This window comes from Sminthopsis crassicaudata, chromosome 6, assembly GCF_048593235.1.
Source record: "Sminthopsis crassicaudata isolate SCR6 chromosome 6, ASM4859323v1, whole genome shotgun sequence".
In the NCBI taxonomy this organism is placed as follows: Eukaryota; Metazoa; Chordata; class Mammalia; order Dasyuromorphia; family Dasyuridae; genus Sminthopsis; species Sminthopsis crassicaudata.
The window spans coordinates 74,725,818-74,751,216 of record NC_133622.1 but is presented as its reverse complement, the minus strand read 5'-3'; positions in this window follow the sequence as shown (position 1 = coordinate 74,751,216).

Below are 25,399 nucleotides of genomic sequence, written 5' to 3'. Positions count from 1 at the left end.
TATTTTTGCTTTTGCTTGATCTAAGATCAGGCTGGCTACCCCTGCTTTTTTGTACTTCAGCTGAAGCATAATAGATTCTCTGACAGCCTTTTATCTTTATTCTGTATATATCACTCTGCTTTAAATGTGTTTCTTGTAACTAACATATTGTAGGATTCTGGCTTTTAATCCAATCTACTATCTGCTTCTCTTTTATGGGAGAATTCATCCCATTCACATTCAGTTAAATGACTAATTCTGTATTTCCCACCATATTATTTTCCCTAAGTTATGCTTTTCTTTTTCCTTTCCCCCTTTTCCCCCTCCCCAGTATTTTGCTTCTGGCCACCACCTCTCTCACCTAATTGAATTTTTAAAATGACTTCATTCTACTTTTCTCTCCAACTACAGTTTTTCCTTTAAAATTATGGAAATAATAAAAAAAATGGTCTCTACCTGCTATCTCCTTTTCTTTGTTTTCCACACTAACTTAACTCTTACAATTTGGCTTATCCTTGCCATTAAAACTTTGTCCTAAAAGTCACCATTTACCTTCTAATTGAAAAACTTCACCTTTATTTTCCTTGACTATTTGGCACTATTTAACAAAGCTAACTTTCTCCTTTTATATCCTGAATTCTTTTATCTCTTAGTTTCCGGCACCACAGTCTCCTGATATCCTATTCTCCTTCTTACCTTCTTGACTTCTCTTTCACTGTCAGTTTTGTTAGTTTCTGTTCCTTTTCTTTTAAAAAAAAATAACTTTTTTATTTTTCAAAATATATGCAAAGATAGTTATCAACATCCATCCTTGCAAAACTTTGTGTTCCAAATTTTTCTTCCTCCCCTAGACAGCAAGCAATCCAATATATGTTAAACTTGTACAATTCTTCAAAACATATTTCCACATTTATCATGTAGCTCAAGAAAAATCGGATCAAAAAGGAAAAAAAGAGGGAAAAAAGCAAGCAAATAACAACCAAAAGATGAAAATACCATGTTGTGATCCACATTCAGTTTCCAATGTCCTTTCTCTGGATGCAGATGGTTCTCTCCATCACAAGTCTATAGGAATTGGCTTGAATCACCTAATTGCTGAAAAGAGCCACATCCATCAAAATTGATCATTGTATAATCTTGTTGCTATGTATGATATTCTCTTGGTAGTACTCATTTTACTTAGCATCAGCTCACGTAAGCCTCTCCAGGCCTTTTCTGAAATCTGCTGATCATTTTTCATAGAACTGTTCCTTCTCTTAACCCCTAACTCCACATATACTCACTGTGGAGTCTTTGGTTTTCAACTCTTGGTCCTTTATTCTCTCTTGGTCAGAGAATTCATCCACTCCCGTGCCTTCCCCTCTCTGAGGATATTTCCAAATCTGTTCCTTCAACTCTGACTATTCCTCAAGTTTCATTCCAACATTTCATATATCTACTGGATAATTCCACTTGGATTTCCTATCATCACATTGGTAGCACATTAAATCCTATTAGCTTTTTGGAGAGAGTTACATATAGTTTGTTATGTCAGTAAAGACTCCATATTAAATGATAGAAATTAACTAGGGTTTAAAGGATTGTTTGAATGGGATTCCTGGACAGAAAAAGGAATGTTAAAGAAATGGAGAGGGGAATGCTCAAGTGAACCAAGCCATCTTATTGGAATTGAATTCCATTTTGATAATAAGAGATTATATCAGACAGCTATATGCTGGACAGCTAGCAGGTGACTATTTTCTTCTTTAAACTTTTCTCCCCTGGTTTATGTGATACTACATTCTCCAACCATATTTTTTTTTCTTATTGTCTTTCTGAATTCCACTTATTGCACTTTTTGGCAATATTATTGTTATGTGACTCAGATAATAAAAATGTTTGTGCTATATTTTCATATTGCTATTTAACATTTCATATTGATGAATTCTAGTGAAGGGTTCACCTCTCCTCTCACTCTACTAAAGGAAATGCATTAATAGAAACAACCAAAGATAACTAATGGATTCTTACAATCCAGTCAGAAGGTGTTAGAGATATTATACCAACACAGATGATGTAGTTTCTTATCTCATTTGCTTATGAGTGGTATAGTCAGCTACACATGGGAATGTTTCTAACAGACTGGTGTCTATGGAAAAGGAACCATCTTCATTTTTATATTTCTGAGTATAAAACCATTTGACCCCTTCACTGCCCATGAGCAAATCACCACCAATTCTGGATAGGTCTAGTTACTCCAGGGCCCTATACATATGTCCTCTATTCACTTAGAATAAATATGAACTTAACATAGCAATAAACTACAGTGGGATGTATCTGTCTTTTTGCTTGAAATCCTTAAATTAACTGAAAGAATATGTGGATTGGTGTGCCTAATATTCTCAACTAAATTTTATAATCTTTCAGGGCAACATAGACTAAGCTAAAATGAATCACAGAAATCCCCTAATTTTACAGTGAAGAAACTGAATTTCTTCTGAATTCTACTGAAGAAAAAGGAAGCAATTTGCCTAATCATACACCTATGAATGTATAAAGTTTAGTAATTTTATATTTACTTTATATTTATTTCATTTTTTTGTATAATCAAATCTCAATTATCCAAGATGAAATCTGATACATTCCCAAAGAGAATTTATTTTCACACATAATGTTCTTAAAAAAAAATATTAACTATTCATTCCAACTCCCACAACAAAAATCTTTGCTCAGCACTATTAAGAAACAGAGGACAGCTAGACAGTGGATAGTATGCCAGACCTTGAGTTAGTAGGACTCATCTTCCTGAGTTCAAATCTGGCCTCATACCCTTATTAGCTGTGTGACCCTGAGCAAGACATTTAACCCTGTTTGTGTTTGTTTCATCATCTGTCAAATGAACTGGAAGAGTAAATGGCAAACCACTTTAATATCTTTGCCAAGAAAACCCCATATGGTTTCATGAAAAGTTTGATTCAATAAACTAAGCAAACTATTGCTAGAATTAACCTTTTCTTCCAGACTTCTCTTTAGCTCCATGAGGAAATAAATTCATCAATTTTGTGATGCATGGACAACTCAACATCTCTCAGGTTCAGTTCTCTCCTATGTAAAATGAGGAAAGGAAAACCACTAATCTCTGCCTTAGAGGATGACTTTGAGGATTAGATGAAATAATTTATGTAAAACCACTTTTTAGACCTAAAGAGCTAAATAAATGTCAGTTAGTATTACTAAAGGTACTAATAGGCAGTGGATATGTCCCCAAGGCAGAAATCAGTCGAGCCAAAGAGGCGCAATAAGGCAGTTTGAAATAGTCAATCAGACCCAAAATAACTGAATACATTGTACTAACTGATATTGGTCATTGATTTTTGTGATGAACATCAAATGATATAATAGTTAAATGTTTTCATTTAGCTCTTTCTGGCACATATTAAGCATTTATATAAGTGTTACCTATTATTGTTACTGTCATTATTCACTATCAGAAATTCTAAAATAAATAGTCATTTTTCCCAAGATTACTTTCTTTTGGCTTAAAAAGGCCAAGGTCCCCCACTGCATCCAGAGCCATTTGCAGTTGTCATGTTCTTTGTCTTGCCACTTTATCTATATGCCTCTGGAAGAGAAAGTAAGGCTGGTGACCTTGCCCAGCCTATCCTCACTGAAATCCCGTTCATCACATGCCATAGTGTAATGCCAGAAAAACTGAGGCAAGACAGAGATGAGAGTTTTTAATATTTATTAATGGAGAGTTTTGACTAGTCGGCTAGATCGGACTCTTGTCTCAAAGAATCCAGCATCTAGTAATTAATTCCAAAGACTTTTATAGGGCTCCAAATATCAGGGAAACAAAAGAAAAGGGGAAAAACATCTAGTAAGTCATAATTTCAAAAAGGACCATCAATTCTGATAAGTTGGGAGTGAAGAAGGTAATCAAGCAGGAGGCAGGAAGTCTAAACCAGAAGAGATGGAGGAGGGTGCCATCTAGGCATTTGAGATAAGCCATCTGGAGTTTTATGACTCTTTGGAATGCCAGAATGGCCAGAGCACTGCAGCCCTAATTATCTCAATCTTAATGGCTAGGAAGGGGGGAGTTGCCACCAGGGAAACTAAGACAGAAAATTTCATGGAAACTGAAGCATAATAATAGCATCATCTCCCTGATGTCATAGTCCTCTTTGAGAAGAAGGACAAAGAGCAACTTTCTTTTCTACTTTAACAACTCATTTCAGTGCTTTAATTCTGGGTCGAGGACAGCAGCACTTCCTTTGTCCCTTTATTCATTTTTTTAAGATGAAATTACTATTAAGGTAAGATAAGAATTTATTAAAGTTTTAGCTAGTGGAAAATGTCCAGATAATTTAAATTCTATCACATTCCCCTGTTGTTCCTCCATTTCAGATTTGTGAATTATTTCCCTAACTCTATATCCTTTCTCTTTCTGAATATTTTATAATATACTACCCAGGAAAAACTCAATCTTGGTTTCAGATTTATGCATTTGGAAATTTGTTTTGAAAGATATGTAAATGATGAACTGAAGGAGAGCCTAAAAACAGGTAGTCCAGTTAAACTTCTATTAAAATATGTCAGAAAAAAAGTGAAGAGAGTCTGCAATAGGATAGTAACTATATATGTGCTGAGAAGAGTGTGGCTGCAATATATGGTCCAGACACAGTAATAAAACTTCTCAACTGACTACATGTGAACAATGATTGATAGTCAAAGGAGACTCTAAGCTTTACTACTAATAAAGTTAAATTCCCAAACTATTCTATGTCTATTTTTAAATTGTTCAAAATATTTTAAATAGTGAGGAAGAAAGTAGTTGTGAAGGAATAAAGCATTTGGAGAATTAGAGCTCACCCTTTTGTTATAGAAGTTTCTAAGGTGATTATAGTGAGAGGTAATTTACACCTCCATATCTGCTAACTCGCAGTGTTTTTCTCAGAGAGACCATGAGTTCTGTGTAGTTTTTTCAAACAAAAATCACCTTCTTAAATTTTATTCTAATAGAATTCAGTGATTTAATGTGCAGTCATTTCCAACTAATCATTTAATTAATTTTTAATTCTGCTATGTATGAAAATGCTTGTTTTATTCCATAAATTAAAAATCAAATAAATAAAAATGTTTTTAAAGTGATGACTTTATAAGTGATGACTGTGCTCATACTATACATCTATGCTTTACTTAATAAGTAATCCATCTTTATAACCACCTTTGCTACATTATAATTAATAGCATCTGTACAATAAAATTTTGATGCATATGATGTGAAGGAAGGACAGCTGTGTCTCAGTGTGACTTAGACAAGTTTTAAAGAGAGTGCCTAAAGAGTTTCATTTCAATAATTATTCAGTAGCTACTGTATCAGCAGTGTGTACTATGTCCTTGATAATCCTTGTTCCCAAGCAAAATTACATTGTCACAGAATCATGCTTTTTATTATATGATTTGATCCTTACAACAATCCTGCGAGGTAGGTGCTATTGTTTCCTCCATTTTACAGATGAGAAAACTGAGACAAACAAAGTAAGTGTCTTGGCCATAGTCACACAGCTAGTGTCTGAGGCTGGATTTGAAAGAGACTTCAGAGATTATTGAGGCTTTCCTCTTGCTACACATTAGAAAGCTGCCCTGAAGAACTAAAATTGTCAAAGGTCTTGGAGGTTGGGAATAGGATTGTTGATTTAACTTCATATCCTCTGACTCAAAATCCAGGTATATTCTTCAGATAAGCACCAAAAGTAAGGCAAATGCATTTTCATTTCCAAATAATAATCTGATATTAAGAAAAAATGATTCTCTTCTTTCAATATCTCTGAATAGTTATTTCAAATATATAGTCTGTGAATTAAAGATGAGGATCACTCAAGGGGAATGGAGGGCATGAAGAGGTTGTGACAGATTATCAATCAAAAATTGTGTAAGTGAAAAAGCACAAAAATGTCATTAGAAAGATTGTGATAAGAAAGGAAGATGAGCAGATTATAGAATAACCTGTGTACCATAATGCAAACTTCTTAAATTGTGGATCACAGTCCCATCTGGGATCATGTAATTGAATATGGGGATAGTAAAATTATGATTTATTATCAGTAAATGTTTCATTTGTATGCCTATTTTATATATACTTATGCATCTGGAATCATGTAAAAAATTCTCAAGAGAAAAGGAGTCACAAGCGAAAAAAATTTTAAAAGTCCTGCCATATTGCAGATTATTAAGAGAATTGGAGGAGCATCCCCAGGATGTTGAACAGGCCTCCCTAATGAGGATTGATGAGAGTTGATGGACAGTCAGTCAGTAAATATTTAATAAGAAGCTATTATGTATCAGGAACTATTCTAAGACCTGGGGATACAATTATAGGCAAAAATACAAACGATCCCTGCCCTCAACTAGTTTCCAGTCAGTAGGGAAAAAACACACAAATAGTTATATACAAACAAGCTATAGCTATACAATAAATTAGAAATGATGAACAGAGGGACAATACTAGAATTAAGAGGGATTGGGAAACTTACTGAACTGGAGTTGCAATTTTAGTTGAGGCTTGAAGGAAACCAGAAAAGTTTTGGATGAGAGGACAAAGATAAGTGGTTATGGACAAGGTTAAAATGAGCAACAATACATGAAAAGAGCTAATAAGAACAGCTAGTCTATTTATAGCACTTCAAAGTTCACAAAGAATGTTAAATATTATCCCATTTTATCTTCGCAGCATCTGGCATATAGGTGCTATTATTACTTTAATTCTTCTATTATTATTATTATTCCATTTTCCTTACCCCAGAGCCCTTTTCAGAGCTGCTTCTCCACCTTTGGTGTCTACCTGCCACCACCTGTCACCTGTGACTACAAGAAACTGTAACTTGTGCAGTAGCTACATCCTAAACTCTTTCAGCAAAAAGGCTAAATCAAGTTGAAGGTAACTGTTGAGTCTCAAACCTATGTAGGAGTTAGGGCAATGTCTCCCCCAAGCACATGAAGACATCCCCCCAGCAGGAATGAGCAGAAGAAAACAATTTGTTCCAGAGAATATGAAGAACCAGAGAACTGCCAAGTCAAGAATTTCAAGGTAATTAATGAAAAAAATGCAAATGAAGGTACCAGAGCTAAAACCATATTATAAATTAGTGGTCATGAAAACTATTTGTTACTGGCTAAGAAATAGAGTAGTCAATCAGTGGAATAGATTAGGTTCACAAGACAAAATAAGCAATTACTATAATTATCTAAAGTTTGAAAAATCCAAAGACTCCAACCTCATTATTTGACAAAAATTTTTGGAAAAATTGGAAATGAATATGGCAGAAACTAGGCATTAACTCACACCTAACACCAAATACCAAGATAAGGTTAAGTGGGTTCATGATTTAGACATAAAGAGAGATATTATAAGCAAACTAAAAGAACAAAGGATAGTCTACCTCTCAGAACTGTGAAGAAGGAAGGAATCTGTGGCCAAAGAAGAACTAGAGTACATTATGGAATTCAAATGCATAATTTTGATTCTTTTAAGTTAAAAAAATTTATACAAGCAAAATCAATGCAGAAACAATTAGAAAAGAAGCAGAAAACTGGGGGAAACATTCTTGCATCCAAGGCTTCTGATAAAGGCCTCATTTCTAAAACATATAGAAAATCGAGTCAAGCTATTCTTTGTTGTGTCTTTCTTTCTAGAGCCCCCAGCTGGAGTGATTAAAATATATCATCCTAGTAGAGAAGTAATGAGGTGGGACTCCTGAGGACTTTTCCCCTTTTATATCCTCATGCCCTTATGTAACAAAGCAACACTGCAAATGTGCTAAGTATATAATGCACATGAGACACCACATAAACAACTTGCTATTGTATGTAGTTTGCCACCTAATATCACTCTATCACCTAGTATCACTCTTCAATCACAACACAGGTTGTCACCATCTCCTGACTTCTCAGGAAGGCTGAGAACCATTAGGGAAAATGGAAAGCTGAACCAGAAATTGTCAGCAGATACCCTCTGGGCTGAAGGGTCTTATACCTCACTCGGAGGTATTTACTATTTATGGTCCTCTACATCTCACCCTTTCTTTTGTTCTAGTTGAAGCAGGTATATACCAGTGGTTAAATCCATCACCATGGGAGGAATCACACAGGCAAGTCATAATATCATACAATCAAATAGTAACATAACAAACAATATGAATAAACAAAATACTATAAAAGATTTCCATAAATCCCAGAAGTAAGGCATAAAAATAACTATCAATTCATAACCACACATACACCTCCTTCAGCAGCCAAGAGACAGTCCAAAACCAATCTATTTTCCATCACTTGATGTGTCAATCCAATGATTCCTGCAAGTTTTGAAGTCCTGCATCAGTCTCACTGAGAATTATTTTTGATGTTCATGAGTCAATTGCTATATACAAAGGGTTAACTGCCAGGCTCTTTCAGTGGTGGGTGCAGTCAGCAATGGAACCATTCAATGTTTCTTGGGTCTTCTTCATTTTGAGGGTCTTCTCTTTTTATGTCTCTCTCTGATGGTGTCATTGCCCCCTCTCACTCCTCCTCTTTCTCCTGCCCTTGAAGACAAAGTTGAGGGAGAAGGGTGAGGAGATGGGGAATACCCTGAGGATGTAGGCTCAGGTATAGGTAGAATTGAAAATGATCTTTGAGGATGAATAGCAAGCTTATCAGCAAGGTACTTAAAATACATCATTCCTTTTCTGCCCAAAAGGCAATGGTACCTAAGATACTTAACTCTCTTCTCACCCAACTGACAATGCCCAGCAGATCTCCTAGTAACAAGCAAAGTAAATCAGTAAAATGCTAAAAGAAAAAAAAAAGACTTCCTTAGCTTCACTCCACATGCTGTACTTTCTCAGGCTATAGCATCAATTCTCTGCTTGTTTTTATCCTCATACTTCCCTGTCTGGCTGCCCAAGTTAAAATCTTTCCTCTTTTTAAAACATGTGGGATTCCTCACTCCATTGTATTCAGTTACGTTATTCTCCCACTACCTTCTACATCTCTAGCTCCAAACTCTCCTTCTTACAAAGCCACTCCAGAGCATCTGAGAACTTGGTTCTGAGTTACCAACAAACCTTGCTTCTCTATTAACCTATCTAAGCCTGCTTCATACTTCTGTTGGAATGGAGGCTCTTTTCTTAGTATTTGCCTCATTTTGGATGAAAAACTAAAGTGACTAGATTAGCCCTTATTGATTTTTCCCACTTGCCTATTTTTATTATTACTCTTTCGGGTCACTGGGACTTCTCCACCAAATTTGGCAGATTGTGTCAATCAAACTGATGTGTATAGGACCTCACCTAGAGAACCACATTGGGCCCAAAAAGTTGTGTTCTGCTTTCTAGAACCCCCAAGTTAGCTTGACAAAACATACTGTGCTTTCTAGAGCCCCCATACCAGGGTGATTAAAATATACCATCCTACTAGAGAAGTGATGAGGAGGGACTCCTCATGATGGTGGAAAAATGGAGTCTGTTTAACATATATTGAATTACTTGTCATCTAGGGGAGGGGTTGGGGGAAAAAAGGGAAAAAATTTGTAACAGGAGGTTTTGCAAGGGTGAATATTGAAAACTATGCATATGGTTTGAACATAAAAAGGTTTAAAAAAAAAGAAAAATGAAACAAGAAAAAATTTTATACAGTGAGAAATCTTCCTGAAGAGAGAAACAGATTCATAACTAGTTATTCAGAAGACCTGGCAAGGACTTGCTAAAACACAATCCTTAACGGGATTCTGCATGCTGATATTACTAGAAGACACAAGCAAGTTTTAGGATATTGGAGATTTCCACTGCATCTCCTTGTGTATTCACTAGTCACTTGTGTTCTCATTTGTATGTATGTTCATATGTGCTCTGTTTCCTATGTGAATGTCCCAAATTTGAATCCTATGAAAGTTCATTCTTTCCAGGGAGTTTGTGTGTATTTGTTAGAATATGAGCTTACTGTTCTTGGGAAGGATATTCTAATATTACATGTTTATTCATTTAAAATGCTTGTGTTGTGAATGTGTCTTCTACATTGATAGGTTTTTAAGAACAATAGTTTGGAGAAGATTCTAACTCTCAAAGTACTAGAACCTGGATTGGCTAAATGATAGTCTAGAGTTATGGAAATCCAGACCACAACATAACTTTTAAGAAGCAAGTTATTTTCCTTGTATTTTTCAGCAGCAATTTTTCTTTGTGCAAATCAAACAAAAGAAAGAAAGCTTGCTTATTTTAAAGTCCATAGTGTAGAAATCAACAAAAACTTTTTCTTTTTAAAATTATTTTGCTGGCAAACTAAGCCAATTTGATATAGAAACCATGGAATAAAACTCTCAACTATCCAAGGCTTGCATTTGATCTATGGAGTGATTTCGAAAAAAAGAAGGCAATTTAGGATATTTTAAAACTTCAACATAGTTTTAACTTTTATTTGCAAAATCATATTTGTGAATGAAAATAATTTGGAATAACAGCCATTTTTGACAGTATTTTCATTTTTAAGCTTCCTAGAAATGTCAGAAGATATGACAAGAGCAACATTCTGAATTAATAACACTATTTTCTTCTATGTTCAAGGTAAAAAATGAAAAAAAGATGTTAGAAAATGCCAGTGGCCCTTTATGACTTACATTCTAGGTTCTTTAGGCATGGCTAAGGTTTTTGGAATATTTAGATTATTGAGGGGCAGCATAAAAATCTTAGAAGATGCGTATTGTAAAATGTTGCAGAACCAGAATAGTTTTATGAGGCAGGAAGAGTAAAACGGGCAACTTTCAGTCAGAAGACATCAAGGAAACTTGTCAGGAGGGGCCTAAACTTCATGCCAGATACCATGACATATATCTTTTCATCAAAATTCAAATCTCATAGTGACACAGCTGGGGGTGGCAATACTAAAACTATCTAAAAGACATTGCAGGGTTTCTATGGAAACCCAAAGATAAGTAAACCTGTATTTCTAGAATTGGAGTTCACAGGGGGGCTGATGAGGTAAGGGAAAGTTGACCAGAATCTTAGCAGACCAGTAGAAGGCATTCAACTCAAAGGGTAAAATCCTTATCTTCACAAATTCCTGCCCATAAGCATTACTTTTATAAGATTGTTTGTATTTGTTTTTAAACAAGACAAAGGGAAATATACAAATGTTGAATCATGACAAGGTAAATTAATTAGAAGTGTACAAGAAGTGGACAGTTAGATGATGCCATGATGAATAGAATGCTGGCTGGGAGGCAGGTGTATTCATATTAGATCAAATCTTAGACACTTAGTGGCAGGATGATCCTGAGCAAATCACTGACTCTGCCTCCATTTCCTCATTTGTAAAATGAGCTGGAGAAGGAACTCGCAAGCTATTCCAGTATCTTTACCAAGAAAACCCCAAATGAGGTTACAAAGACATGACTGGAAACAACTAAATGACAATTACAAAAAGTAAGTATATAAGAAACTTCAATTAGGTTAAGTGGTCCTAAACTTAGTAATTTACTTTCTACTGAGTCCTTTCCTCTAAGACACCAGATAAGACTATTGAATCACTTGTGCTGAATTTGACATTGGTCCACTCAGGTTCACTGGGCCATTCTTTCAATCTCATGTTTATTTATACTCAATCAAGAAGCTTTGGAATTGCAAGGTTGATTTTTGCACTCATAGTAATCACTGCAGCTTCTACACATCTAACTTTTCTTAATAGCATTAAAGGGCAAATAAAGAAATAGATACAAGTAAATAAAACCATTTCCATTGTTACACACTCAGAATAAGTCAAGCTAATATACAGATTATATTTTTTATTATTATCAAATTCACACCTTAGAGTGAATCAGTTGAGATTGGCAATATTAAAGTTAATTCACAAAAAAAAAAATCTATCTTTACAAGCAGGTCCAATGCTACCTACTATTCTTGAAAGAGCAAAAATCAGTCATAACAATTATTTTATTATTAAAGTTTCCCCCCCTCTTCCAAAATATAATTGAATAAATTAATAATTAATTAATAATTATTATTTATTAATTAATTTATTATTATTAATAAATTAATTAATAACACTAATAAATAAATTAAACTTATCAAATACAAGACATCAGAGTGCCAGAGATAGAAAGATAGAAAGATGAAGATTGATATAGTACCTGCCCTCAATGAATTTATAATTTAATTAATTGTAGAAATGATGCCACAGAATATACACAGTGTCATAGAAGATATAATTTAATAAGGGGGGAAATGGTACAAAGTGTTTTAAGAAAATTCAAGAAGACAGATAACTTTATCAGGGAAGGCTTCCTGAAGGAAATAGCATAGGGGAAGGCTTGAGGGAACAGTAGTTGACTTAGAGTCAGAAATCGTAATTCTGTTTGCTATTATTTGTATAATTTTGGGAAGGATCCTTGATTACCTTAGGTCTCAATTCTTCCTGTATGAAGTGAGAAGATTGAGTTGGATAAAATTGTCTCTATCATAGATTCTAGGTAATTTGTGTGTCAGAATACTCTGCAAACTATAATTTATGAGCCCACATCAATATATCTCCCCTGAGAAGATAATAGAGTTGATTAATACATTTCAAGCTCTTCCAATTTCCCCCCACAAATAGAACAAATTTGTGCCTCAGGGTGAAGTTAGACTGGTGAAAAATCCAGAATACTTGGGGCAGAACAGGGGTCCTCCAAAAAAGATCTAAAGAAAGACCACAGGCTGAGAATTAACCTGTATGAAGTGCTGGCTAGCTTCACAGAAACATTAAGTGGGGACCCCTCCTGCTAGCTGGTTGTGGTTGGAGTCTCAACAGGAACAAGAGAATTTCACCTCCCAGACTGTTTGTCCTGTCAGGATTTGAGTCCAGGATGAGTGATTGAACCTTGGTTGATTGGGAACACCGGCTCCACATGTGCAGCTGAGATACAGCCCAGCATGAAAAGGAATCCACACCCACTGGTGGCAGGGGGGCAAGGACATTGCTGACTATAGGCACCTACAGAAGTGTAGAGCTCTTGGTTTTGGGATCCTGGTCATAATGAAAAGCTGAAGTGAAACTATAGGCACCATCTCCACACTATGATTAAAGCTGCTTACACTAATACTTCTTATTTTTAAAAAATGAATTGGCAAAGGAGAACCTCACCACTGAAAAATATTATGGGAAAAGGGAAGACCAGGGCTCATCTTCAGAGGAGACCATTATAGTAAAAAGAAAAAAAAAAGTTCTATCTCAAAGAGTAATGTGAAATGGCTCCCTGCCCAGAGAAAATTTATAGAACTCAAAGAAAGAATTAAAAAATTAAATGAGACACATTGAGGAAAAACAAAAATAAATAAATAAATGCCATCAAAGAAAAACAAGAAGGTTATGAAAAAAAAAAGTTAACCAACTAGAAAAGGAAGTACAGAATCTCAAAGATGATAATAATTCTTTGAAAATTAGAATTAGACAAGGGAAATTCAGTGAAGCTATGAGAGACCAAGAGATAACAAAACAGATGATAAAGAATGAAAAAATAGGGGACAGCTAGGTGGCGCAGTGGATAGAGCACCAGCCCTGAATTCAGGAGGACCGGAGTTCAAATCTGGTCTCAGACACTTAACACTTCCTAACTGTGTGACCCTGGGCAAGTCACTTAACCCCTGCCTCAGGGGGGAAAAAAAGAATGAAAAAATAGAACAGAATGTGAAACATATTATAAGAAAAACAGCAGATCTGGATAACAGATCAAGAAGAGAAAACATGAGAATAATTGACTGCCATAAAGTTGTGGCCAAAAAGAGAATCTTGACCCAATAATGCAGGAAATAATCCAAGAAAATTGTCCCAGAGTGATAGAGCAAGAGAGGAAAGCAGAAATAGACAAAAAATACATTGATCATCACCTAAAAAAAATCCTTTGTGGAAAACACACAGGAATATTATTGCCAAATTTTGAAACCCCCAAATCAAAGAGAAAATTTTGCAATAAAAAGGAAAAAAAATAATTCAAATATGTTGAGCTATAATTAGGATTGTGCAAGACCCATAAGCAACTACAATAAAAGACCACATGATTCCTGGAATCACCGCTACCAACAATCCTGTTGGCATGTGGCCAAAAATATCATATCCAACAAAATCATCTATGATTTTGAATGAGAAAAAAATGAACATTTAATGAACTTATAGATTTTCATGAATAGAGGGAAACTGTAAACAAATGATTCTAGCCCTATAAATCACTATTACCTTGGGTCTATATTTCACAACCCTTCAAACCATAAAATACTATGAAGCACCATTTACTATCTCAGATGGCATTTACGGCTCAACATTTCTATCAATCAAACAGGATGAAAGATCAATTTTAAGGAACTTAACATGGACAAACTATTTAAACATGGACAAATTGTTTTTACATGGGAAAATGTCTACTATATATTTAAAATTTACTTCAACAATAGGGTAGCTCAAAAGAAAGATTGGCAGAGTCAAGGATACAAGTAGTTGTCAGATCATACAAATGAGATACAGAGGAAGAATAGACACAGAGGCATTCGAGAGGGAGAGGATGGTTCATAGTTCTAAAAACCTATTGACATTGGGAATGGGTTTAATAGGAAACATTACACATATATCATGAAGGGTATAGAACCCTCCAAAATATATGAAAAAATAAGGGGGGAGGGATGGGTAGATGGGGAAGCAAAGGGTGATCAAAAAAGAGAAGGGAGGTATTCTTGGGTGGAGGGAAATTAAGATATAGTAAAGCAAATTAATGAACGATTCAGCAGGGATAGGAAAGATGTGTATATATGAGAGTTGTGTGTATGTATGTATATATCTACATATGTATACATAAATATATTTTTTAATTATAGATTTCTTGAAGTGATGAGGGAGATGAATGGGGGGAAGAATTAAATAAATAAGGTGTGCAGAGAACTAAAGAACAATTTACAAGGAACTAAAGAAAAAAATGGACCTTTGTGAATATAATTTCTTCTGATATACAAACTTTCTTAATCTAATAATTCGTTGTTATATATTTTGAATCTTCTCTGATATTCTGATGGGCACATAACAATGTTCTCTTTTGTTTTGCTTTATTTTGTATTTCTTTTCTATTTTTCTTTTTTTTTTCTTATTCTGTTTTTTCAAATAAAATAAATTTTAAAAATATATCTGCCTTGGCTCTGCATTCACTAGTCATAAGAATAGAAACTTAATTCACAACACAGATCATTAGCATCATCATAGCTAACATTTAGATAATTGCCAGGCTCTTTAAGTGCTTTACAAATATGTCCCATGTGATCCTCACAGCAACTCTGGGAGGTGGGTGCTATCATTATCTCTATTTTACAGATAAAGAAACTTAGGCAAACAGCTGTCAAGTAACTTGTCCAAAGTGATATAATTAGTAAGTTTTTTTTCTTTAAAAATTGTTTAGTATTTCATTTTATCCCAATTGCATATAAAAATGTTTAGCATTTGTTTTTAAAATTTTGAGTTCCAGATTTTCTTTTTCCATTACCACTTCCCCTCGTTGAGAAGGCAAGCAATTTGATATAGATTATATATTTGTAGTCATGCAAAACATGTTTCTATATTAGTCATGTTGGAAAAGAAAATAAGCTAGTAAGTTTCTGTTGCTGGATTTCAACTCAGTGCTCACTGATCCATATCATAGAATCAATCAATCAATAGTTCTTAAGTGCACACTTTGTACCAGAAATGGTACTAAGCCCAGGCCAAGGATTAAGCAGTGGGAAGTGGAAATACATCTGGGATGGCTCAACACAATCTCCAAGTGAGGAGCCATAGGGCTAGCTGTGTTTGGCTGGAGCCTCAGTGAGAGCCTCAGAAACTTTCACATCCGGACTGTGTTTGGGAAGGCTGAGGTTGGAATCTCGACTGATTAGGAATTCCAGGCTCAGCTGTGCTACAGAGACAGGATCACAATCCTGGGAGAGAAGGAACCAGCACACTGGAGTGCAGAAGCAATGGGATAGAGGCACTATTAGCTTTGGGCATTTGAAGGAGAAGGGAGCTTTTGGTTTGAGGTTCCAAGTTAAAAGGAAGAAGTGCAGCTAGAGGCACCATGTCCCCACCCCATAATTACCAATATTTATCATTTTAAAAAATGAACTAGAAAAGAAGAAAGAACCCAACCATAGAAACTTACTATGGGAATAGAGAAGACTAGAGTAGAATGTCACAGGAGGATACTGAAGTTACAAAAAAGTTCTTTAATTTAAAATTAAAATTTTAAAAATCAATGAGAGACACTGAGGGAAAAAACAAAAAAACAAAAATTAAAATCATCCAAGAAAAACAAGATAATGAAAGAAGTTAATCAATTAGAAAAGGAGATAGAGATTCCCAAAGATGAAAATAATTCTTTGAAAATTAGAATTGGGCAAGGAAGCCAGTGAAGCTATGAGAGACCGAGAAATAACAAAATACATTATAAAGAATAAAAAAAGAAGAGAATGTGAAACATCTTATAAGAAAAACAATAGATCTGGAGAAAAGATCAAGAAGAGAAAATATAAAAATAATTGGACTACCTGAAAGCTGTACCCAAAAAAAGAAGCTTGATATATGATGAGAAATAATTCAAGAAAATTGTTATTGAGTGATAGAACATAAAGGAAAAGTAGAAATAGAAAAAATCCATTGATCACCATATCAAAAATATTTGTTGTGGAAAACACATAGGAATATTATTGCCAAATTTCAAAACCCCAAGTCAGAGAAATTTTTTCAAGAAACAAGAAAAAAAAATCAAATATGCTGGAGCTACAATGAGAATTGTACAGGACTTATCAGCAGCCACAATAAAGGACCTCATGTCCTAGAATCATATCTACCAGTAATCAAAAAAAGTAGGCCTGCAGACCAAAATATCAAATCCAGCAAAATTATCCATAATATTGAATGAGAAAAAATGGATATTCAACGAATTTCAAATTTTCAGGATTTTTTACCAACTAAACCCAAACTCAATAGAAAATTGAACATATAACAACCAATATCAAAGATCAGTTTCAAGAAACTTAGCATGAACAAATTGATTATGTTTTTTATGGAAATGTAGACCATGTGTTTAAGATTGACATCAGCAATAAGGAAGCTCAAAAGAAAGATTAGGGCAGAGTTAAGGTACAAAGAGTAATTATGTTATACAAATGAGGTACAGAGGAAGAACTGACACAGAGACGTTAGAGGGGACAGAAGGGCTTGTAGTTCTGAAAATTACTGACATAGGGAATATGTTAAATAGACTACCATATGTAAACTATGAAGGATATAGCACCCTCCAAAATCTATACAGAAATAAGGGGGAGAGATGGGCAGAGGGGAAAGCAAAAATGGGGGGGAGCAGATAAGGCAGGATCCATGGGTGCAGGGAGGCTAAATAATACCAAAACAACTTAAGAAGTAGAATTCAAGCAAAGAATTATTAGGAAAGATATGTATTTGTATGTATCTATATATGTATACATAAACTATCCTTGCTTCATTATAGCCTGCTTGGGGAATAAGGGGCAAGGGGAGGGGTTTGAAAAAGGGAAAAAAAGAATGAAATAAAAAAGGTTTGCAGCAGAGAACAAAAGAACAATCTATCCATGAACACCCATGAATATAATTTCTTCTGCTATTATATTACTTTCTTGAACTAGAAATTTATTGTTATATATTTTGAATCCTCCTTGCTGTTCTGCTGGGCACATGGCAATGTTCTGTTTAGTATTTCTGTTTTTTAATAAAATAAATGAAAATTATATTTTTTTTTAAATAAGGAAAAGTTAAGTGGAAAGACCACATGATTCAGGAAAGACCAGAGTTTGAAACCTGTCACTGATACTTAGTATCTGTATAATCTTAATCTAGTTTCTTAGCCTAAATCATAATTTTCCCATCAGTAAAATGAGAATAACAATACCCACTGTTTCTCCTGTAATCAAAAAAAAAGTGTTTTGTAATTCTTTCAGAATTATGTAAATATAAGCTGTTACTGAGCTGTCATGGAAAATGTGAATCAGGTTAATCAATACAGTAAGCTTGGTTACAACCACACTAAAGTGTTTGAAAACAACCCCTGTAAGGTAGGTGGTTTCTGAGTCCTACCTAAAATTCTCTCCTGCTGTCTCTCTCAAGATTTAGAGGAGCCTCCAAGCAGGAGTTATGTATTTGGTATATTTGGTAGTATCAATGATGAACTCTGGTGTTTCCAGAGCACCCCATTGCCTTTTCAGACTTCTGCCCAGGACCACCTTTTTATAATGGATTAATAAGGGGCAGCTAAATGGCGCAGAGGATAGAGAGCCATCACTGAAGTCAGGAAGACCTGAGTTCAGATCTGGCCTCAGACACTTAACTCTTCCTAGCTGTGTTAGTGACTTCCTAGCTGTGTTAAGTGACTAGGCAAGTCACTTAACCCCAAATGCTTCAGCAATACACACACACACACACACACACACACACACACACACACACACACACACACATATATATATATATATATATGTTTGTAATGAATTAGTAGAAAGGAGAGAGATTAAAAAAAAAAGTACATCAAATCTCTCCCATCCTTCCTACTTTTGAACTGTGAATTATCTTTGGTTCATCTTGCTACCAAATAAAATCATTGATCTGATACTAACAGCCCATTATTCCATCAAAGAAATTTTGGATTTTGAACTGCAAAACCTGCATTCACAGCCCTAATTCAATTACTACTCATGTGATCTTAGGCAAGTTACCTAATTTCTCTGGACCTCAGTTGAAGTAGGTTGAGAGGGTTGAACTAGATGACCTGTAAGGTCACTGACAATTCTTAACCTATCATTCTAAGAGAATAATATGCCAAAAAGCAATTTGGGATCTTAAAAATACAACCTGACCTTATATAAAATTCTAGACCCAGGTCATCATCCATTTGAAGTGCTTACCCACTATATATCCACTGATGGACTAACTCCTAGAGAGTTGTCCTTGTCCAATTGCACATAATAGCCAAAGTATTTTGTTTTTTTCATCAAGTGAGAGTTACATAAATGTTAGCTATCATAATTAATGTTCTAATTGTCATTGTCATCATTGTTAATACTCTACTTGGGTTTTTTCTTTTAAAAATTAGAATTAAAATATCTATATATCTATATGTTTTTATCTATCTGAGTGGAAGGACTTGGAATTGGTGGTTAGAGGTATAACTGACATAGGGATAGTTTGACAGAGTGAGCTGCTAGATAGCTAATCTTGGAATCAGGAAGACTTAGATGCAGGTCCAAGCCCATGCTATCCTATGATTGACATGCAGATGTTCATGCCATGCTCTAGGCCAGGGATTCTATAACTAGGGCCCGGTATAACGGTGGCTGAGGATATTTATTCGGCCTGCTGGGTTATGGCAAATGGGCTGAGGGGTGGAGACAGAGTGTGAGTTTTTGTTTTTCCTATAGTCCAGCCCTCCCACAGTCTGAGGGACAGTGAACTGGCCCCCAATTTAAAAAGTTTGAGGACCACTGCTCTAGGCCCCCTTCCTCTGCTTCCAGGTTCCTCATTCAAGGTCCAGCTTCATCCCTCCTGCTTCATGAAGCCTTGCACAATTCCATTCCACACTGCTTACTTACTCCTCTGAATTCCTTGAAAGATGGACAAGTACCAGTTGTCATCAGAAGGCATGGGGTCAAGCTCTGACCTGATATTTCTTAGCTGTGTAAATGTGGATATTTTTCCACCTGCAAAATGGAGGCAGTAAAATGTACAGAGATGTTGAGAAGAAAGTTCTTTGTAAACTTAATGAGAAGTGTTACTTTTCCATTCCATAATTCATCTGATAGTTAATATTTTATACTGTCTTATTATTATTTGCAGTTTACATATGCATGATTGCTCTCCCCTTAGAGATTATAAGCGCCCTGAGAGCAGGACTTTATCTTACCAACCTTTGTCCCCCAGGACAGTACTTTTCACATGTCAGAAGCTTAATAAATATTTGCTGGGCTGAACTTCATGTTTCCCCCATGGTATTCCTGACCTCCATGCCTCCATGTCTCCTCTAGTCTTACAGAGAAATTATAGAATAAGGAAGGATTTTTTCCCCATCTCCTTCAACTTCCTAATGCCCCTTGACAGTGACATTGGGAGGGGAATTTGGTGACATGCCTCATGGCTCATTTCTAAGTTCCATTTTTGCCTTCCATCCCCAGGAGCTGCTATCTCAAGTCGCTGTGCAATTAACGCATATGAAATCCTACTCCTGGCCTTCAGAAGTTATGATCAAACTGAATATTGGTGTCAGAGAAATAATGAATAGAAAACCTAGTTAACTCCTCTTTCCTGGGTATATATCAAGCAGATAGAGAAAGAGCAGCATGAATGCTGGAAAAGAATGCTGGAGCTGGAGGCAGAGGACCCTGAGAAGTCACTTCCACTCTCTGGACCTCAGTTTCCACATTTGAACTCTGAAGAAGGTCACCTAGATGACCTCTAAGGTTCCTTTGAAGTATAAATTTAAGATCCTATGATCAGCTTTAAGAACTTTAAATGATTGGATTTCTTCCTTTATATTCCTGCTCTAAGAGAAAAAGAAGCAAAGATCTTTTAAACCTTTTTGATGGATTTTACTGTGTAAGTAGGTTTGTTTATGTATGGAGGCAATCTTAATTTTCCCCAGTGTACAGAGTAGGTTCTTATTGGCCTGCAAGAATTTTACATTCTAAGTAATCAATGCATTTGTTGGTATTCCAATCTTTGAGCATGAAGGGGGAGTGTCTGCTCAGGGGTGCCATCAGCAAACTGAGGGATCTGTTCAAAGAGAGGCTCTTTAATTAAAGATGACATTTATGAAGCAACGGCCGTTGTATCAGCCAACTTGTGAGAGGGGTCATGAGCCCTCAGTCTTACACTTCCAAACATCAAAAAAATCCAGGTTTCCTTGGGCTCTCAGGTTACTTTAAGAATCTGAAGGACTTCAGAACTGAAGATTTTTAAAAATAAAAGGAGAAGAAAAAGTTAGCTCAGGCAGAAAATTGTTGTGTCTTTAAATCAGTGTGATTCTTTGCAATCCCTTTTCCTTTTCCTCTCAATCACCTCCTTGACATTTAGTTTCCTTACTTTGGCTTCTTCTTTGAATGTAAAAATTCTATTTCCATATGAAGTTTGGATAATTCATATTAGACAATTGTGAATGCTCCAATAGATTTGTGTTCTCACTCATGTCACAATCCCTTCAATGTTTCTGATTACATAACTTCCCTGCCAATCTGACTTGGCCAACTTTTCTCCCTGTCCTCCCATAAGTACTTCCACTAGGGATCTAACTAATGTGCTGGTGCTTCCATGGCATCCTCTTAATAACACAAGGACATAAGCCTTTAAATCCATCTTTTTTTTTTCAATTACACATTTCTTTGATAACATCCTTTACACTTCGCCTCCTCCTCCACATTACTTTGTAATGTGTTTAAAGTTGGGGCTGATCTTGAAGTTTAGTTCAGAGACAAGTATTCCAAGGTTTGTAAATATGCATCTTTACTAGAAGAATTCTATTTTAGGGATGGGGAAGGGGACTGAAATCATGATGTCAGAAGTACTCTCTTGAAGAAACTCATTCTGCTATTGCAGGTTGGGACCTTCTCTGAAGCTTAAAATCTCCATAACTTAAATTTTAAATGACTTACTCTGGGTAACCCAAATAGTAAGTGCCAAAAGGGAAGCCAGATTTTTTACCTCATGCTGCCTCTCATTAGTCTTATGGCCTCAGGCCAAGCTCTTATCCACTCTGAGCCTCAGTTTCCCTATCTGTGACAGGAAGATAATAATAGTTGCTCTATCTACTTCACAGAATAATTGTGGTGATCAAAGGAGATAACATATGTAATGCATTTTTAAAAACCTGAATGTACTGTAGAAAGATAGTAGCGTAAAGTAGAGAGAAGCGACCTTGCCTGTGGATAATATTCTATGCTTGGACTCAGCAAGACCTAGCTTTGAACCATCTGCCTCTGATCCTGCCTCTGGCACTCTCTAGATGTATGATCATGGACAAGATGCTAAAAATCCCTGAGACTCTTATCTAAAAAATTGTTCCTAATACCCATAGAACTTCTCTCTTAGGATTGTTACAGGCCTCAAATGAGATAAAACGTACAAAACACTTTTCAAATTTTAAAGTTTTATGTAAATGTTGGTGAGGATTACTAATTTCTGAATAAAGGCACAGGCACATTGAGAGTAACAGAAATTAAAAAAAAAAAAAAAAGCTTAGCAGGCTGCCCAAATTAGGGTCCACATTTGGGAAAACTTCCAGGAGAGATACAGGTTTTAAATGGCTTTCATTTAAGCCTGTGGTAACTACCAATGTACGTTTAAAAGACATCAGAAGGCCAAAATTTAAGGTCAGTAAAAAGAGTATCCTTTGTGGGAAAGCTAGGATAGGAAATCCTTTCTCTCTATTAAAGCTTCTTAGGTTTCTAAGGAGAATCACAGAATATCAGAGCCGGAAGGGACCATAGCCATTGTCTAGACTAATTTTTTTTTTCATTTTACAGGTGAGAAAAATATAACCAAGGGAGGTGAATGTGGCCTGAACTGTAACCTGTAACTGTAACCTGAACCCAGGACTAAAGCTCGGTTATCCTTTTTGATTGAAGGAGTGGGGCAGGGAAGAGAGGGGAAGGTATTATGATGACATGAAAGATTTCATTCCTTTCCATATAATGGACCTGAAACTTGAGCTGATCTCTTTTCACAGCACAGTTCAATTTACTCACCTCATGAAGCTCAAGATATTAACCTCAAAAATTGTTTATCAGTGCTGCAGTACAGATTTCTTTTTTGCCCAGGTTTGCCTCCTTAGCAGTTATGGCAGCTAAGATTTCAATAATATGACCCCCAGTGACACAGTGGAATATCATCTTTCTTTGGCTCTATTACCTCCTCCGGGAGCCTTCCAAAGCCCCCACAACCTCATATCTCATGTTATACTTCTTCTCTGTCAGATTCACCTTGAACCCAAATGGACTAAGAGACCAAGAGGTTTTTTTGGTTCCTTTTTTGTCATAAAAAACAATAACAGAGATTCAATAAGATTTAATAATTAAAAAGTACCTGTTCTGTGTACTGTCCTGAGTAAGTATTATGCACTCTACACAGAGATGAGACCTTGTTCTCAAGAGGCTTTCAATTTACTTCAGGACACAATCCATGACACCATGAGATGTTGGTTACTTAATTCAGTACTTTCATTTTTCAGATGAAGAAACTGATTATCAGAAAGATGTAGTGATTTGCGCAGGATTAGAGTCAATAGTTGTTAGAGATGGATCTATAACTCAAATCCAAGTACCTCACTAATGATAGTCAGATACTAGACAGCACTTTGCAATAGCACTAAAGACAATGTTATATAATCCATTCACAAATAATATAGGCAATGATTGTGATAGTAGATAAGGAGAGATCATTTCCTGTTTTCCTGCTTCCTTTTATATATTATTTCCCCCTTTAGATAGTAAGTTGGGTGAGGACAAGATCTGTCTTTTTTATTATTTGTATCCTTTGCTTAATAAATGCTTATTACATTAGATTGGAAGGAAGCTCCAGTCAATCAGTGTGTGTGATATATTTTAAATGCCTTAAACAATACTTTAAATGCCTTATAGAAAAAAAAAAAAAAAAACTATAAAGGGGTCCTGAGACCAAAAGGCTTGAGAACTACTGGTGTAGTGGGTAAAACATCAGATTGGGAGTCACAGAGACTCTCTGATCTATAAAGTGGGGAAAAGCAACACCTTCTTCAAAGGGTTATTGTGAGGATCAAATAAGATAATGTATTTTAAAGTGCTTTGAAGACTTTATACAAATACCAGCTATTTTTATAATTATTTCCCCTCTATGTGTTTCCAGCAACTCCCTAGAATTTAACTGTATGACCACAGGAAAGCCACTTGCCCTTTCCGGTCCTCAGTTTCCTCATCTGTTAAATGAGGAGTTGGGATCTGAGGTTACACACCCTAATTAGAACCTACAATGCGATGAGCTAGTACCATACTGCAATCTGAATTGGTAGGAAATTTTCCCACACTGTAATTCCCCTGTGCTGATGAATTTGCAGATCATAGATCTTAAAATGCAAGAGACCATATAGGCCATAGAGTCCAAACCCCTCGTTTTATGGATGAGGATACTGGAAAGGTTAAATGAATTGCCCAGAGAACTCTTGTGGGTACGCAGATTAACAACTATATGGCACACTCATAGTTTGAAATGCTATACTCAGAGTGCACAGGGAAATGTGTAGCCTAAAGTACTGGGATACGGATGAACTAGCATGTCTATTTCTTCTTCTAGAGCAGGGGTTCTTAAGCTAGATGAATTCCAGAGTTATATTACGGATTTTTCACTAATGTTTTGATCATTTTATTTCAGTACAGTCAGCTTTCTTTATAATCCTACTTTCTTTTTTGCATTTCAACAACCATCTCCCCATTTCCAGGACTCCATAGGGCTGGGCATAATACCATAGGGGTCCACGGAAAGCAAAAGCCTTTCTTTAGAGTCCAGAAACATAAATATCATACAGAGTGTGGACCCCATAGTCAGCAGGGCACCCCAGGCAAAACAAACGGTCCACAGCTCTTTCCCTACCACTATGCAAGTTGCTATTCCTTAGCTTTCAAAGAATCTAATCAAGAATATTTTTTTCTCTTAAAAATTTTAAATCTTCATCCAGAGACCAACATAGATGCTCAAATAGGGTTAATCTGGGTTAAGATCAGCTTTTTTTTTAGCTATAGGGGGATTGGGTCAGAACAGTGCCCCGATCTGATAAGTGGGCATTTTGGACTCTTATTTATGGGGTGGGTGCCCGCCTGGTAAAGGGTAGCTGCTGGCAGATGCCCATCCCACCCCAGATGAGCCGGATCACCCAGGCTGTCGCTTCAGGAGGCCGGTAAGTTTGGTGTGAAATTAAGAGAGCTTCATCTGCAAACCTCTCCAATAGCTGGCAGCGGGGAGGGAGGGACTGAACTGGCGGCTGTAATAATTGCCGTCTGCCCTGGGAGCTGGCATCAAGGCCGGAGCAGCCACGGCTCCATGCGAGCACAGCCTCTAATTACTGGGGAACCTGTGCAGAGCCTCCATGTTAATCAGTCTCTCAGAGATTTGAGCTTTATGTGCTTAGTGCAGATTTATGGCATTTTTCTTTTCCTGTTATTAAAACTGATATTTCACAAGGAAGAAACTATCTCCAGACAACTGTTAAAATGCAAAGTTTCAGTCATAAAAGAAAACTGCAAGATTATTCCAGGAATATTCCACAGAGAATCCCAAACAAGGATGAGAACAACACATCAAAGCAGGGGGAGGGGGGCAAAGAAGGGAGGAAAAAAGGGGGAGGGGAACTCACAAATTTAAAAAAAAAAAAAAAAAA